The following is a 14,962-nucleotide window of genomic DNA, read 5'->3' as shown; positions in this document are numbered from 1 at the left end:
AAGCTTTGTGTGAGCAAAACCTTTTATATTGCTATATTGCTGCACTCTAGCAGCGCAGCCCAGTCCACAAAGGACCTCTGCATTGCCAGACATTGCCTGTCCCACACGGCTCCTCAGTGAGGCAGCTAGCCTGCAAAGGACCCTGTGAAGATCAACTGACCAGCTGCCCAGTCAACTCTTTAAGGACCCTCTTGGCGCAACCGAAGTTCAGCATCCTCCAGCCCAGCGTGGCAATGACTACTGAATCGCAACTCTGCACCCTTCCCACTGCACGCTACCCGCATCGCCAGTAGAAGACGTCTCTATTGCTGGACTGATCACCCAACTGTGTGGAACGTAAATATAAACTTACCAAACCAATTTCTAGAGACCTTGGCATTAGTTTATACCTGCAGCATATGTTTTTCTAACTTGCTTAGATAACAGTTACCTGGAGTCAGCTTGTTACAAATAATAGGTATATTATTTGTTTAATGATAAATAACCATTATTTATCACCATTTTGCCAGAGCCATTAGGTGGTTTCCCATAAGGAGCATTCCCATAAAATTCTCTCCCATTGCTACATTCAGTTCAAAAGCATTGCATTTATCCACTCTGTGTTCAAATCATTTATTTGTTTTATAGTTTAATTCAGTACTTTCCTTTTTGGTTATTAGTTTATTATCCTTTAGCAGTGCATATTCATTATTAGCGTTATTAATTGTTGTGGTATTTACTCTTGCATATCTATTGTTAATAAATTTCATAAATTTTATTACAACTGTGTCTTCATTGTGTTGATGATCAAAGACTCTACTAGTTGTCCAGACTCTCACAAATCCTTCAGATAAATCAGCTGACCAACTCCCTCTAGTTTACATGAATTCTAAATTATCGAACAGTTCTTTTGGGAGTGTTCTTAAATTATTAAGATAGTATTTTTAACTGGTGCCCCATATGGAAATGGGGGAGGGGTCATCTGATACACTCATAACCACACCTTAAGTGACACATGATCAAAAATCACTACGTCATCGGTGAACTGAGTAGAAATCACTACAGTGTGACTAATAAATGTATCGCCATCAGCGTCATCCTCCATTTGCCTGAGCAGAGCCAGTGAGGATACGCCGGGAGATTACCTCCAGTGTTGGACTTACTGCTTCAAATTGAAAACTGAGGTTATCTTTCAAGGTAAGACAAGTTATTTAACATATGTTGTCAATATTGTCTATTGAAAGTCAAAACATTTTAGTTACGAAGCATTTACAGTGGTGTGAAAAAGTGTTTGCCCCCTTCCTGATTTCTTATTTTTTTGCATGTTTGTCACACTTAAATGTTTCAGATCATCAAACAAGTTTAAATATTAGTCAAAGATAACACAAGTAAACACAAAATGCAGTTTTTAAATGAAGGTTGTTATTATTAAGGGAAAACAAAATCCAAACCTACATGGCCCTGTGTGAAAAAGTGTTTGCCCCACCTGTTAAAACATAACTTAACTGTGGTTTATCACACCTGAGTTCAATTTCTCTAGCCACACCCAGGCCTGATTACTGCCACACCTGTTCTCAATCAAGAAATCACTTAAATAGGACCTGCCTGACAAAGTGAAGTAGACCAAAAGATCTTCAAAAGCTAGACATCTTCAACAGATCCAAAGAAATTCAGGAACAAATGAGAAAGAAAGTAACTGAGATCTGTCAGTCTGTAAAAGGTTATAAAGCCATTTCTAAAGCTTTGGGACTCCAGAGAACTACAGTGAGAGCCATTATCCACAAATGGTGAAAACATGGAACAGTGGTGAACCTTCCCAGGAGTGGCTGGCCGACCAAAATTACCCCAAGAGCGCAGCGACTACTCATCCAAGAGGTCACAAAAGACCTCACAACAACATCCAAAGAACTGCAGGCCTCACTTGCCTCAGTTTAGGTCAGTGTTCATGACTCCACCATAAGAAAGAGACTGGGCAAAAATGGCCTTCATGGCAGAGTTCCAAGACGAAAACCACTGCTGAGCAAAAAGAACATTAAGGCTCGTCTCATTTTTGCCAGAAAACATCTTGATGATCCCCAAGACTTTTGGGAAAATACTCTGTGGACTGACGAGACAAAAGTTGAACTTTTTGGAAGGTGTGTGTCCCATTACATCTGGCGTAAAAGTAACACCGCATTTCAGAAAAAGAACACCATACCAACAGTAAAATATGGTGGTGGTAGTGTGATGGTCTGGGGCTGTTTTGCTGCTTCAGGACCTGGAAGACTTGTTGTGATAAATGGAACCATGAATTTTGCTGTCTACCAAAAAATCCTGAAGGAGAATGTCTGGCCATCTGTTCATGACCTCAAGCTGAAGCGAACTTGGGTTCTGCAGCAGGACAATGATCCAAAACACACCAGCAAGTCCACCTCTGAATGGCTGAAGAAAAACAAAATGAAGACTTTGGAGTGGCCTAGTCAAAGTCCTGACCTGAATTCTATTGAGATGCTGTGGCATGACCTTAAAAAGGCAGTTCATGCTCGAAAACCCTCCAATGTGGCTGAATTACAACAATTCTGCAAAGATGAGTGGGCCAAAATTCCTCCACAGCGCTGTAAAAGACTCATTGCAAGTTATAGCAAAGCTTGATTGCAGTTGTTGCTGCTAAGGGTGGCCCAACCAGTTATTAGGTTTAGGGGGCAATCACTTTTTCACACAGGGCCATGTAGGTTTGGATTTTGTTTTCCCTTAATAATAACAACCTTCATTTAAAAACTGCATTTTGTGTTTACTTGTGTTATCTTTGACTAATATTTAAACTTGTTTGATGATCTGAAACATTTAAGTGTGACAAACATGCAAAAAAATAAGAAATCAGGAAGGGGCAAACACTTTTTCACACCACTGTATTTGTAGGAGTAACGCTAGTTATTTCTGGAAAAAATGACATGACTGTCGGCGTTCATCGGACAGGCAGCTAGCCTCTATTTTTAAGCAAATGTCTGTGAAACTTGTTAAATAAACATTAGCTAGCAATACTATGTACATTTTTAGCTAAATATCAATAACTTTTTTGGCCAATTTTGTCACTTGTGGAAGATAGTCAAACCTTTTTAGTTTCTAAGCATTAATTTGTAGGAGTAGTGCTAGCTAGTTTTTTTCTGGAAAAATTTACGTGACCGTCATCAGTGAGCCTCTTTTTATATCAACCTTTTTTTGCAGTTTCTGTGAAACTTGCTAAATAAACATTAGCTAGCAATACTATGTACATTTTTAACTAAATATCAATAACTTTTTTTGCCAACTTTGTCGCTTGTGAAAAATCCACCTTAAGTAATGTGAGGCAGAGAGCAGATGCTGTTCAGACCTGCCTGGAAACTGGCCTGCTAGTTAGATAAGTTATCTAGCTTGTTGATTTTCCCATGTAATAAAAAAAATGGTAGATATCTTTCTATAATTTAGCAGATAGCCTTACCCATCCATCACACAGACATGATTTTAAATTGCATGTAGCTTCCTGTTCACAAGGAAAGTGTGAGAGGGCTGTCTGCAGTTGGACATTCTGCTTAGTCTGCAAGCCTTTGGTGACTATTCACTTTGGTGACTGGAAACGCTTCCCTGACTCTGTTTCTTATCCCTCGTACTCTGACGTCGATTCACAGGCACCAAAACCTCTCCCATTTTAGCCATCCATTCGGTATTGACTTAGGTAGCGTGCGTCAGGCTGTGCGGTCAACCTCCAATATGATGTTGTGAGAAATTTACTTTTTCATGCTGTTTTTTACTCAGGCTGTAGTTGCTGAGATATGCAGATTTACAAACCATCAGGGGTGGGAGCTCGTCCCAAACTGTCCATCATATTCCAGCTACCAAGGAGATTGGATGGAGGTGACCCCCGATGAATTTTACAAATTTCTTGGGTTGCTCATTTACATGGGGTTTTCAATTCTCCCTGATTCCAATCGTCACTGGGGAACCAAGTCACTTCAGGGCTCGTGGACGAGGGGATTTATGTCACGTGACCACTACAAGGCTCTTTTAGCAGCTCTACATGTTGTAGACCCTACCACAGAGGATAATCAGGATCGCCTTAGGAAGTTGCATTATCTTATGGACCACCTCAAACAAAAATGCCAGCAGCTCTTTCAGCCTAACCAAAATCTCGCAATAGATGAACGTATGGTCAAGTCTAAAGCTCGGTCAGGATTTAAACAATACATGAAGGGCAAGCCTACTCGGTGGGGTTTTAAATTATGGGTAATTGCAACATCAGACTTGGGTATACTCTCAACTTTAATGTTTACACAGGTAGTCATGATGGCATGTCACTGACTTGGCTACCAAAGTAGTTGAATCGTTACTGCAGCCATTCAAAGACCAGGGCCACAATGTTTGGTTTGACAACATTTACACGTCCCCAGCTCTTATGGTTAAGTTGTTAGAAATGGGAACTAATGCCTGTGGGACATGCAGGGTGAATCGTAAACTGTTTCCTGCAGACTTTAAAGACATCAAAAGATGGGAACGCAAGACAGCTCGTGGGGATATGAGGTGGTGTAGATTGAGAATATACTTGTAATTCAGTGGAAGGACACGCATGCAGTTACATGCCTCTCCAATTTCCACAATGCGAATGGCTCAACCGAAATGACTAGGTTTGTAAAAAATGATGGCGACTGGACAAAAGAAGTAGCCCTCCAGCCCATTGTCATTAGCGATTATAACAAAAACATGGGCTGTGTTGATAGGTTAGACCAAATGATAAAATCTTACGAAGTCCTACAGAAAACTCAGAAGTGGTGGAAGACTCTTTTTTTCCACTTCATAGACATTGCCGTCGCGTCAATAGTTTCATATTGTTTAAGGAATGGCAACACATTCATGCGGCACCAGGGGATGAGCGTAGACCGGTGAACTTAACCCAGATAGATTTCAGAGAAAACCTGGCTTTTCAGCTGGGAGGTAACAGTATTCATGCAAGTTTCCCTTTGCATACACTAAAGCCTGTAGTCCCTCCTTCATCATCACTCCACACAGCCCATGTCCCTAAATTTGAAGAGTCCTCTAAGAGATGTTGGCTATGCTATCGGAAAAGTAGGACTGAAAATAAAACTAAAGTAGCTTGTTGTGCGCCGGAATGTAATGGCAAAAGACTTTGCTTGGTTCGCGATAGGAACTGTTTTCAGTCTTCGCACTCAGCTGAGTGTGACCAGTTTCGCGAAGAGGCCTAGGTTGGGCTGTGTTTACTGGTGTTGTTGTCCTCCCCCTCCCCTCTTTTCTCCCTCTCTTCTCTCTACAGGTATTGCAGTTGTTGAGTATTTATGAATTTATATATATTCTGTTCCTTCACTGTTTATTAAAAATGTATTTACTGTAGATAGTTCGAAAGTTTGATTTCGTATGTTTTGCTGTGTAATTCGTGTGTAATTCTAATGTTCAAATTATATAAAGTGTGTGTTTTAATGAACACATAAAATATATATTTCAGTGTTTGTGTCCTTCAATTTCAGATGCAATCTCAATTTATTATTACAGGTGCTCAAAATTATTTGTATTTGAGGAGTGGTCATGTGAAATATATCTTAACATTCTAAATGTTTGTTTTATTCTGTTTTCCCACTAATCACTAGAATGGTCATAACTTTTAAACAATAGATTATATTTCTAATCTGTTTGCTATTCTACATTGCCCACAAATTTATGTATACTTCATACACTCTAAGTTTCCCTCTAGCTTGTAATTAAAATGGTTGAAAATGCAGTTGTCTGAAGTATGGTGGCCGGAGAAGATTTTTGTAAAAATTGTTGTGTGAAATCTTATTGATAAAGGATGATTAGCCTTAAATAATCATACATATATTTATATAATTTGAAATCCCTAGTTCTTCTCTTCAATATGGTATATACAGTTCTACTGTGTGATGTTATATGAATATGAATGTAATATGAATATGGATATGAATATCGTATTCTGGCACAGAATGGAATTTTTGGAATTTTGGGCTCAGGTTTTAAAGAAATTCACATTGATGCATTGTCCTTTGTTAGTTTGCCGATGAAGGCTTTTGTTGGGAATTTTACAGGGGATATCTCTTTTAAAAGCTTAATTGGTATTGGATCGTGAGGAAAATTATGAGATACTGTTTTCTGTGGTACTGTGACAGATGATAGCCTAATTCCAATTTTATTTCTGATTATTTCAATTTTATAAGTAAAGAAACTCATGAAGTCATTACTATTGTGCTGCGACGGAATATCTGGTTCAGTCGAGGCTTTATTCCTAACCAGTTTAGCCACAGTACTGAATAAACACCTAGGATTGTTGTGGTTATTTTTTATGAGTTTGATAAAGTATGCTGACCTCAAAGGGGGGTGACACAATCAAGAGTTCTTTAGAAGACTGTATTTATATTTTCTGAAATTGCTTCAAGTTTTTCTAGACTTTTTGGCTTACTGAGTATATGAGATAAATCTGGAAGATTTTTTAAGTTGTTTCCGCTGTTAAGCAGAAAAAATACAGAAGGACGCGCCGGCGCGTCCGTTGACCCCAGAGGTTAAAGTGTTTGGCCTAGAAACAAGATTATTTTTGCATCTGACAACTCTCCTCCTGAAGATTCAAATGAACCCCTGACATTAATACTCTGCCCATCTACTGTTTAAGCTTTTCACATCCTTCAAACTTTGTCAGATTTTCCCAAACAATGGCTCAAAATAATCTTCAGACATAACCGCACAGACTTGACTTCACCACATTTTGATTTACGCAACTGTTGAAAAGTTATGCTAATGCAAATTTAATGATGTTGATGTGAAATAGGATGTGAGGCTGTATCTCGGAAACATTTTGTCCTATTCAATCGAAACTTGGAATGCTTCATAAGGACCATGATCTGAGGGTGCATTCACAATTTGGTGACAGTGCCACCTATGGGTCAGGAAATTAAAATTAAAACTTTTGAATGGTTTGTCCTAAAATCATATGATTGGTGTTTTTGGATTCCTTGGGTCATACGGAATCCAATGATACCACCCTTTCCACCATTTTTAATTTTCATATATATATATATATATATTTCAATATATTTTAAACCCCTTCTTTAATTTATATTAAATTGCATATGCTTCATTCACATAATATCCTGAGAGTACCTGATCAGTTTTGAGAAAGCATCACCTTTAGTTCAAAAGAAAACAGTCTGTATGGCATGATTATGACGCTACATGCTATATGCCGGTTAGCATGCTAACTCTAGGGTCTTTCAAGGCTATTGATAACAATGCTATCCATAGGCAACATTAGCTTAGCATGCTAATTTGTTAGCATGCTAATCGATTAGCACTGGTAATTGGTTAGCATGCTAACCAATGCTTTTGTGTTCTCACTTTATACTTGTCATGTCTCTTTGGCATGGTTGCAATGTATCTGCTGAATGTCCTAGTGGTTAAGACATTGGACTTTGGTTCAAAAGGTTGTGAGGTTGAGTCCAACAATGAATGTGTTTAAAAATTGTACTTCTATTGACCTCTGAGTCTTCATGTTATGCTTACTACTACGTAGGCTGTATTAAATTGCAAAATTCCAGTGATTTTTTCAGCGATTATTTTGTACTCTCATCTTAGAATGTCTCTTTGGCATAATTCAGATTTGTTGATTGTGTGGCACAGTGGTTAGAGCTCTGGACTACAATTACAAAGAATGTGAGTTTGACTCCAGCAAAGAATGGTTTTAAAAATGTTACTTCTGTGGACCTCTGAGTCTTCATGTTGTGCTTACTATGATGTAGGCCAAACTTCACTGCATAAATCCTGTTCAGTTAAATTCAATTGTGTGGTATAGTGGTTAGAGCTCTGGGCTTCAATTCAAAAGACTCGGTGAACCCCAGTTTAATCCTCATCTCAGCTGGTTTAAGCATTGTGCCTCTGTTGTACTGGAGCTCTTTGAGTTGTGATTGGCTTTAGGGCTTGGCCCTGATCATTGCTGCTTGCAGCTATATTTTACATTTTTGTTTTGATGAGATTCATCATCCTTCACTCCAGCTAGAGTTTATTGCCTTTTATATTAAATTTGTAACATGGACAATAATTAATCCAAAGTTGTGTTAATTATTTAAATTGATATTTTAATAAATGCTCTGTGTGATGTGGTTTGAAGGAGTAGTCAGACACCTGCAGATAAACTGACCACAATAAATCTTCATTCATTTCCAAATGATCTCACTTTAACAGGTCTTGCTCAAGCACACACACGCACATACACACTCACTGCACCAGTGGTCAGAGATCCAATTACCCAATCTCTCATTAATGATGAACACACACACACCCATACACATATTTGTTCCATGTTCTCATAAATGCTCCCTGAAGGGAATTAGAGTGTGGTTTAGAATAGCACTGCGATGGCACTCTCATCTGATGCTGATCCACATGCCTCTACCAGATAACAAGGATCTATTTTCATCATGGAAACCCAGCATTAACCCACCTCTTAACCATGGGAATCCACACCTATTCACCAAGGAGCATGTCCCTTTATACCCCGCTCACCATTCAGTGTCAGACTTAAGGGTCCAGAATCAGGCAGCACAAGTCCATAATCAACTCAACAAGAGTTTGTGAATCATCAGCCAGATCTCTGAAGTTCTGCACATAACTGAGCACTTCCAGTGTTTTACAGTTAGGCAAGTTGCTACAGTGGATATTTCTCACAGCATTTCATCTCCCATCCGGTATGTGCCAGTTCCTGTGTTTGCTATGAGTTTGGTTAGGATTAGGATAAAATTAGGATACAGGAAATTAGAGTTTAGAATTAAATCAGGATACATCTCTCCCAAAAAGCTGGAACTTTAACTGTTCTGTAGCCTCATGTTTTGTTAAGATTAACAAAATTTAGAGATTGACTTACTTAGGTTCAAGCAGTCTTGGATATCAGCATAAAGTCTGGTCTACATAAACAATTATTTTTCGCTTTGTTACTCACACAATGCTATTTTATAACATAAAAAACTACTATAGTGCATGATTTGAAGGGCAATACATTTTACTGTTTGTATTACATAATCAATTACATCTACAAGCTTATTCCAGTGTGATTAGGTTGTGCAGTAGCTCTAGTGATAGAAGGTTGCACTTGCAATGTGAAAGACTAGGGTACAAGTCCTGCAAATCATGCTTGTTTACAAGTGAACCGAAAGTGTCATAGAAGCACCACAAAATTACATGTTTGCTTTAGCAATTGTTTTTTTTTTTTTTTTTTTTTTCATATACCTTCACATTTTACACTTTTATGAAACTATTGGTTAGGCTTAGGTTTAAGGTTTAGGGTAGGGAGGTATTTTGTTGATAAAAAACTTGATAGAGATGTAACCTTAAAACCTCATATGTTTGGGAGAAACTTTAACTCACTTTTAGTGGCAAACATTGGGCATTTTATATCGACACTGTAGCGATACATTTAATGAACCATGTAATTTAATTTAGTAAAAATGTTGCCACAGTCACGTGCTTCTCATGAGATCAGGTTGAATACTACAGTAACAGACTGGCGCTGAAAATAAATCATGCAAATATTGGCACAGCAGTGTCACACTGCAAAAAGGAATTTTCTTAAGTAGTATTTTTGTCTTGTTTTCCTGTAAAAATATTGAAACATTCTTAAAACCAGATATATTTACTTGACAAGCAAAATTGCATACAATATTTTTTTTTTTTTTTTCAAAGAAATCTAAATTAAGTGAGGTTTAAACAAGAAAAAACTATATGCCAATGCCATAAGAAAAATAATATTTTTTCAAAGATAAAACAAGATTTCTTCTTGTTTTAAGCATTAAGTTGACTACATTTTGTCAGATTTCACTGACAACAAGACTTAATTGTCAAGTAAATATATATTGTTTTAGGAATATTTAGATATTTTTACTGGAAAACAAGACAAAAATGCTAATTAAGAAAAAGTATATTTTTTGCAGTGCAAGCCAGCAGCTGTTGGAGCAGGGTGTGGTCAAGACTTCCCTTCTGTCTCTCAGGAGTGCGTTTCCCATACAACGACATAACTCACTGCTTAACCACCATAGTTCAATGCATCATTGTAGAAATTAACTAGCTAGTCACGACTGTTTCCCGAAATCATGGTAACTATGTCGCACATCCATCGTTCGAACCACGTTGGTTGAGGTGTCTTTAATTACATTACTCAGCGGGAGTAATAACGTCTGCAAATATGAAGTTATAATAGCTAATTTACACATACACCAGAAGCCGTGCTGAAAACACAAAAGTGGCATGCAATTTGTTATGCAACAGAAACATTGCGCTGCAAGAGATACAGTAGGTTCCCATTTGTGGGAACTTGAGCTGCGTAATCACATTGGGACACGCCGTTAGTGTCACGTGGTCTGAAGCCTTGTACAATCACGCCAATTTATTGGCTGGTGGCGCTTAAGCGATGCCCCTAGGGAGCTACGTCATGGACTCCATAAAAGGATGGAATTTAAGAAGCGACTCGCGTTGTTTTATACAGCGTAATTTCAAAGCAATTTTAATGTGTTTTTTCCGAAACATTACAAGGGTCCGACAGGGACAGTGGCATTGTTTGAGGCTAGCAATTTCTCACCACGAGACATTATCCCCACTTGTTCCAGTTCCACGGACTCCAGATTGGAGCTCCGTGTGCATGGGCAGTTTGGTATTTTCAGCTTTGTGTCTGAGAAGATTGAGTGTGAACGGACTTCGGATTCTTCCTTATGTTCGTCGCCCTCCCCTTTAGCGAAAGTGCGACTTTCGTCGGACATGCTCTGAGGCCTAGCTCGGCAGCCATTTTCTGATGAACAAGTATGCGAAAGAGTTACCATGCACGTCTTGAGCCGTTGCTATTAAAAACACTGTATGAGAGAATTCATTGTTGAAGGTAAGGAAACAAATTGGCCCTTTGTCCCTATTGTCTTTTTCTGTGTCGTTCTGGGAGAATGCACATGAATAAGGCAATGGAGGAGCGGCCTCAGCCTCTCTCTCTCTCTCCCCTCCCTGTTCAAAGCGTATTGCTCGTGGCAGAGGGGATCATGCATGGATCGGTGATCCCGGCCATAGAACGAGGGGGCTGGAATAAGAGAATATTCCCCAATGGAGTGATGGTGAACCAATGTGCGAGCGCTTTGTCGGTGCCATTATTTTTTCGGGATGCTATCAGGAGATGTGAGGTATTTTAACACATTTAAAAAAAAAATTTTTTTGTCTTTCGCCCGTTCGTGGTGAGACAAGAGACCCGCACTGCTATCTCTGCTGGATTTTTTGGTGGCGGCATGGACGTTGTTTTTTCAGTCAGCTGTTGGATCTACACATGACGGTTTTGCAGTCCAACCAAGCGAATCGTGTTAAGGAATACTTTGAGCTAATATCAGCTCCGTTTGGAATTTCAAGGCAATGCTTTTGTTCACGAGGGTGTTTCGTGCTTTCTGGGTACAACGCGTTGTTCACCCATTATATGTTGGGACCGGTTTCATTTGAACCCGTTTTTTCAGTATACCTTCACTAGCGAGCATTGAATATTGTCAGCTTGAGTTTTGCCTCTGCCTCCATGACCAAAGGTCTCGGGGCACGTGTAATATAACTCAATGTACGATAAAAATAGGTCTACACACAAGCCTGACAGGCTTGCTGTGTAACAAAGGATGAGCCCCTATTTAGTGAACAAAACTGGGCCGTATAAATGTATCCGTTTCTCTCCTGTTTGCCCTTCGGTCAGTATCGGGATGAGTTTGCCGTTGTACGTGCCTCGAATGTCTGATAACCAGAATATGGTTCAATTTTCCCCCGCAGCTTGCTGGGGAGCAAACATAAAAAAAATTGAAATAAAAAAAAAATGCTTCCCAAATTCAGCCTCTGTCTCCATGACCAAGGGTCTCGAGACATGCATAACATAAATCAATGGTCATCAAGAACAAGTGTACACAAAACACACAGTGAACATAAGCACCACACTTTGTCCCCCCATAAGAATGCTGGGACCATTGTGGCGGGCCGGCTTGCTTTCAATTCCCCTCTGTGTTCGCACATTCTTCCCCTTTCTATGCTTGGGAAGATGGTTTATCTGGCATCCTCTGCTGTAAAAAAAAGCACCACATGTTGTCCCCCCAAAAGAATGCTGGGGCCATTGTGGAGAACCAGTTTTCTGAAATAAACATTCCCCCCAATGTTCATACACTTTTCCCCGTTCATATACCAGGGAAAAGGTTTATTCTGTCAGCATCTCTGCTGTAGATACATTCAGGGTGCTCATCATTTATGCCTAAATAAAATAAAGGCAAAAACATTATCAAATTCCCTTCAACCAGCCACAGTATTAGAGGAGCGAAGGCTTCCCTCCGCCATGCTGTTGTTTCGGGGGCAGTCGCCAAAAGTAAGGCTTCCCTCCGCCATGCTGTTGTTTCGGGGGCAGTCGCCAAAAGTAAGCCAAGTATGCCATCTAGTGGCTACAGGTCGCGCTGCAGGCAAGAGCCATGCATTAATCCCTCTGTCTGCCCATCTGTCGGCTTGGCAGCAGCTGAAGGGCATTTCAAACTGGGTACTTCAAATGATAAAGCATAGTTATGCAATTCAATTCAGGCGGGCTCTGCCGGTGTTCAATGGGGTTGTTCTGACAGATGTTTCTGTTCGGGAAGCCCCTTTTTGATTAGGGAAATTAATTTTCTCTTAGTATCAATTTTGTGTCCTTCTGTTTGGACTTGCACTGGCACCACGCACTTTCACAAAATGCATGGACACAGCTTTGACTCCCTTGAGGCTTCAAGACATTATCTCGACGAATGGTTGGTGTTTGCCCACTTGGAGACTTTGGCTGTCCAACATCGAGATACTCGATGTTCTCTAATACTATTCATTCTCAGCCACTTCATTTAGGGCTGTGTGTAACCTAGACAAGAGTGTCCTGTTGCCAGGCCAACAGACTGTTTCTAGGGGTGGAGCTGGATTCGCGAGCGATGCAGGTGCGTCTGTCTCCAATTCTCGTTCTGTCATTTCGTCAGTGTCTAGCGATGTTCAGAGTGGGATGTGTTCTCCCAGCGAGAAAATTTCACAGGCTTTTGGGGCTCATGATCGCTGCTTCCGCTGTCGTTCCCTCGGGCATGTTGCATGCAAGACCTTTTCAGTGCTGAATGAACTCCACAAAGGGGCAACCTCTGATGCATGTGTTCCATCTTTTCAAAGTGACACGTGGGTGCTTCCAAACTCTGTTACCATGGAAATGGTCCCGCCTTTTGATGTCGGGCATTCCGTTGGGACAGATTTGTTGCTGCAAAATTATAACAACAGATGCCTTCTCTACGGGTTGGGGCGCTGTTTACAAGGGTTCAGCCTACAGGGTTTGGATGGACCAGTGGCAATATTGGCACATAAACTCTGTAGATATTCACAGTGCTGCTGGCGTTAAAGATTTTCCTCCTGGAGATTCAGGGCAGCCATGTCCTCATCCGGTCAGACAACAGGACGGTGGTGTCCTACATCAGTCGCCAGGGAGGAGTGAATTCTCCTGCCATGCTGAGACTGGCACGTCGCATTCATCTGTGGGCATGGGACAATGTGCTGTCTCTACGAGCCATGCATGTCCCGGGAAAGTTGAATTTGTGGGCAGATCCCTTGTCCAGACAGGACTGGATGCCGGAGAGTGGACATTACATCGTCAGATTATGGAACAAATCTGGAGAAGGTTTGGCAGAGCGAAAGTGGACCTGTTCACTTCAAGCGAGACGTCACACTGTCCCCTCTGGTTTTCCCTTCCACCCCCGGTACTGCTGGGCATTGATGTGTTGGCGCATCAGTGGCCAACAACATGTCTATATACATTCCCACCGATCAGTCTGCTGCATGCAGTTCTGCAGAAAGTTTGGGAGGTTCGGGTTTGGCTTCAGTTAGTGGTGCCGTTTTGGCCATCTCAAGTATGGTTTTCGACTCTGGTCTCTCTCCTGGAGGAAATGCCTTGGGAGATTCCAGTCAGAACAGACATATTGTCTCAGGCTCGGGGCAGCATTTGGCACCCCTGGCCAGACTTCTGGAAGTTATGGGTATGGCCCCTCAACGGGGTGCTCTTTTTAATAATGGGTTATCCCCGCTGTGGTTGATACCATTCTGAATGCTAGAGCTCCATCAACTATGAAGCTTTATACGTTCAAGTGGCGTATGTTTGCTTATTGGTGTACAGCGCGAGATGAAAATCCAGTTCACTGCCCTGTTGGTACAGTGCTGCATTTTTTTGCAAGAGCATTTTGGGGCCAGGGTTGCTCCGGCAATGCTTAAAGTCTATGTTGCTGCTGTAGCGGCTGAGCATGCGCTTATCAATGTCTGTCTGTAGACATTCTCTTGTCTCTCATTTTATGCGCTGAGTACACAGGATTAGACCTTTTAGTCCTGTCCGCATTCCCTTATGGGATTTATCTGTTATTTTAGAGGCAATCTTGGGTGCTACGTTTGAGCCCTTGGCAATAGTCGCTATAATTATCTGACATTTAAAACAGCCCTGCTGGTAGCATTGGCATTGTTTTAAAGGGTTGGTGATTTGCATGCCCTGTCGATCAATCCCTTATGTATGGATTTTGTGCCAGTGTGTAAAAATACATACAGTAGATTTGGCAAAATACTCTGAATAGACTACTTAAAAATGCTACTATGTCTATATGACTGATGTTTGCATCTGTTTGTATGCAGTAAATTTTTTTTGGGGTGTGTAGTGTGTTTGTCCGGCCAACATAAATTGTGTAAATAAATTGCTTTGGACTATAAATCGCAGGACCTTTCTGATAAAAAACTTGACTTAAATTATGGAAAATACATCAAGTAAGTGAACTCATGTACTTGTGTACTGCTACAGTGTGTACACCAATCAGAAAATGTTAGCATGTACCTTTAAAGGCAGACTCTTCAAGGTTTCCTGGAAGAGATGATTGTCTAAGTCACATTAGCTAAACAATGGTGTACCTTATGGTGCTTGGCCCCTACTCTCCTAGATACATGC

The sequence above is a fragment of the Myxocyprinus asiaticus genome, chromosome 11 (assembly GCF_019703515.2).
Source record: "Myxocyprinus asiaticus isolate MX2 ecotype Aquarium Trade chromosome 11, UBuf_Myxa_2, whole genome shotgun sequence".
NCBI classification, from domain to species: Eukaryota; Metazoa; Chordata; class Actinopteri; order Cypriniformes; family Catostomidae; genus Myxocyprinus; species Myxocyprinus asiaticus.
This window is presented reverse-complemented; position numbering follows the sequence as displayed.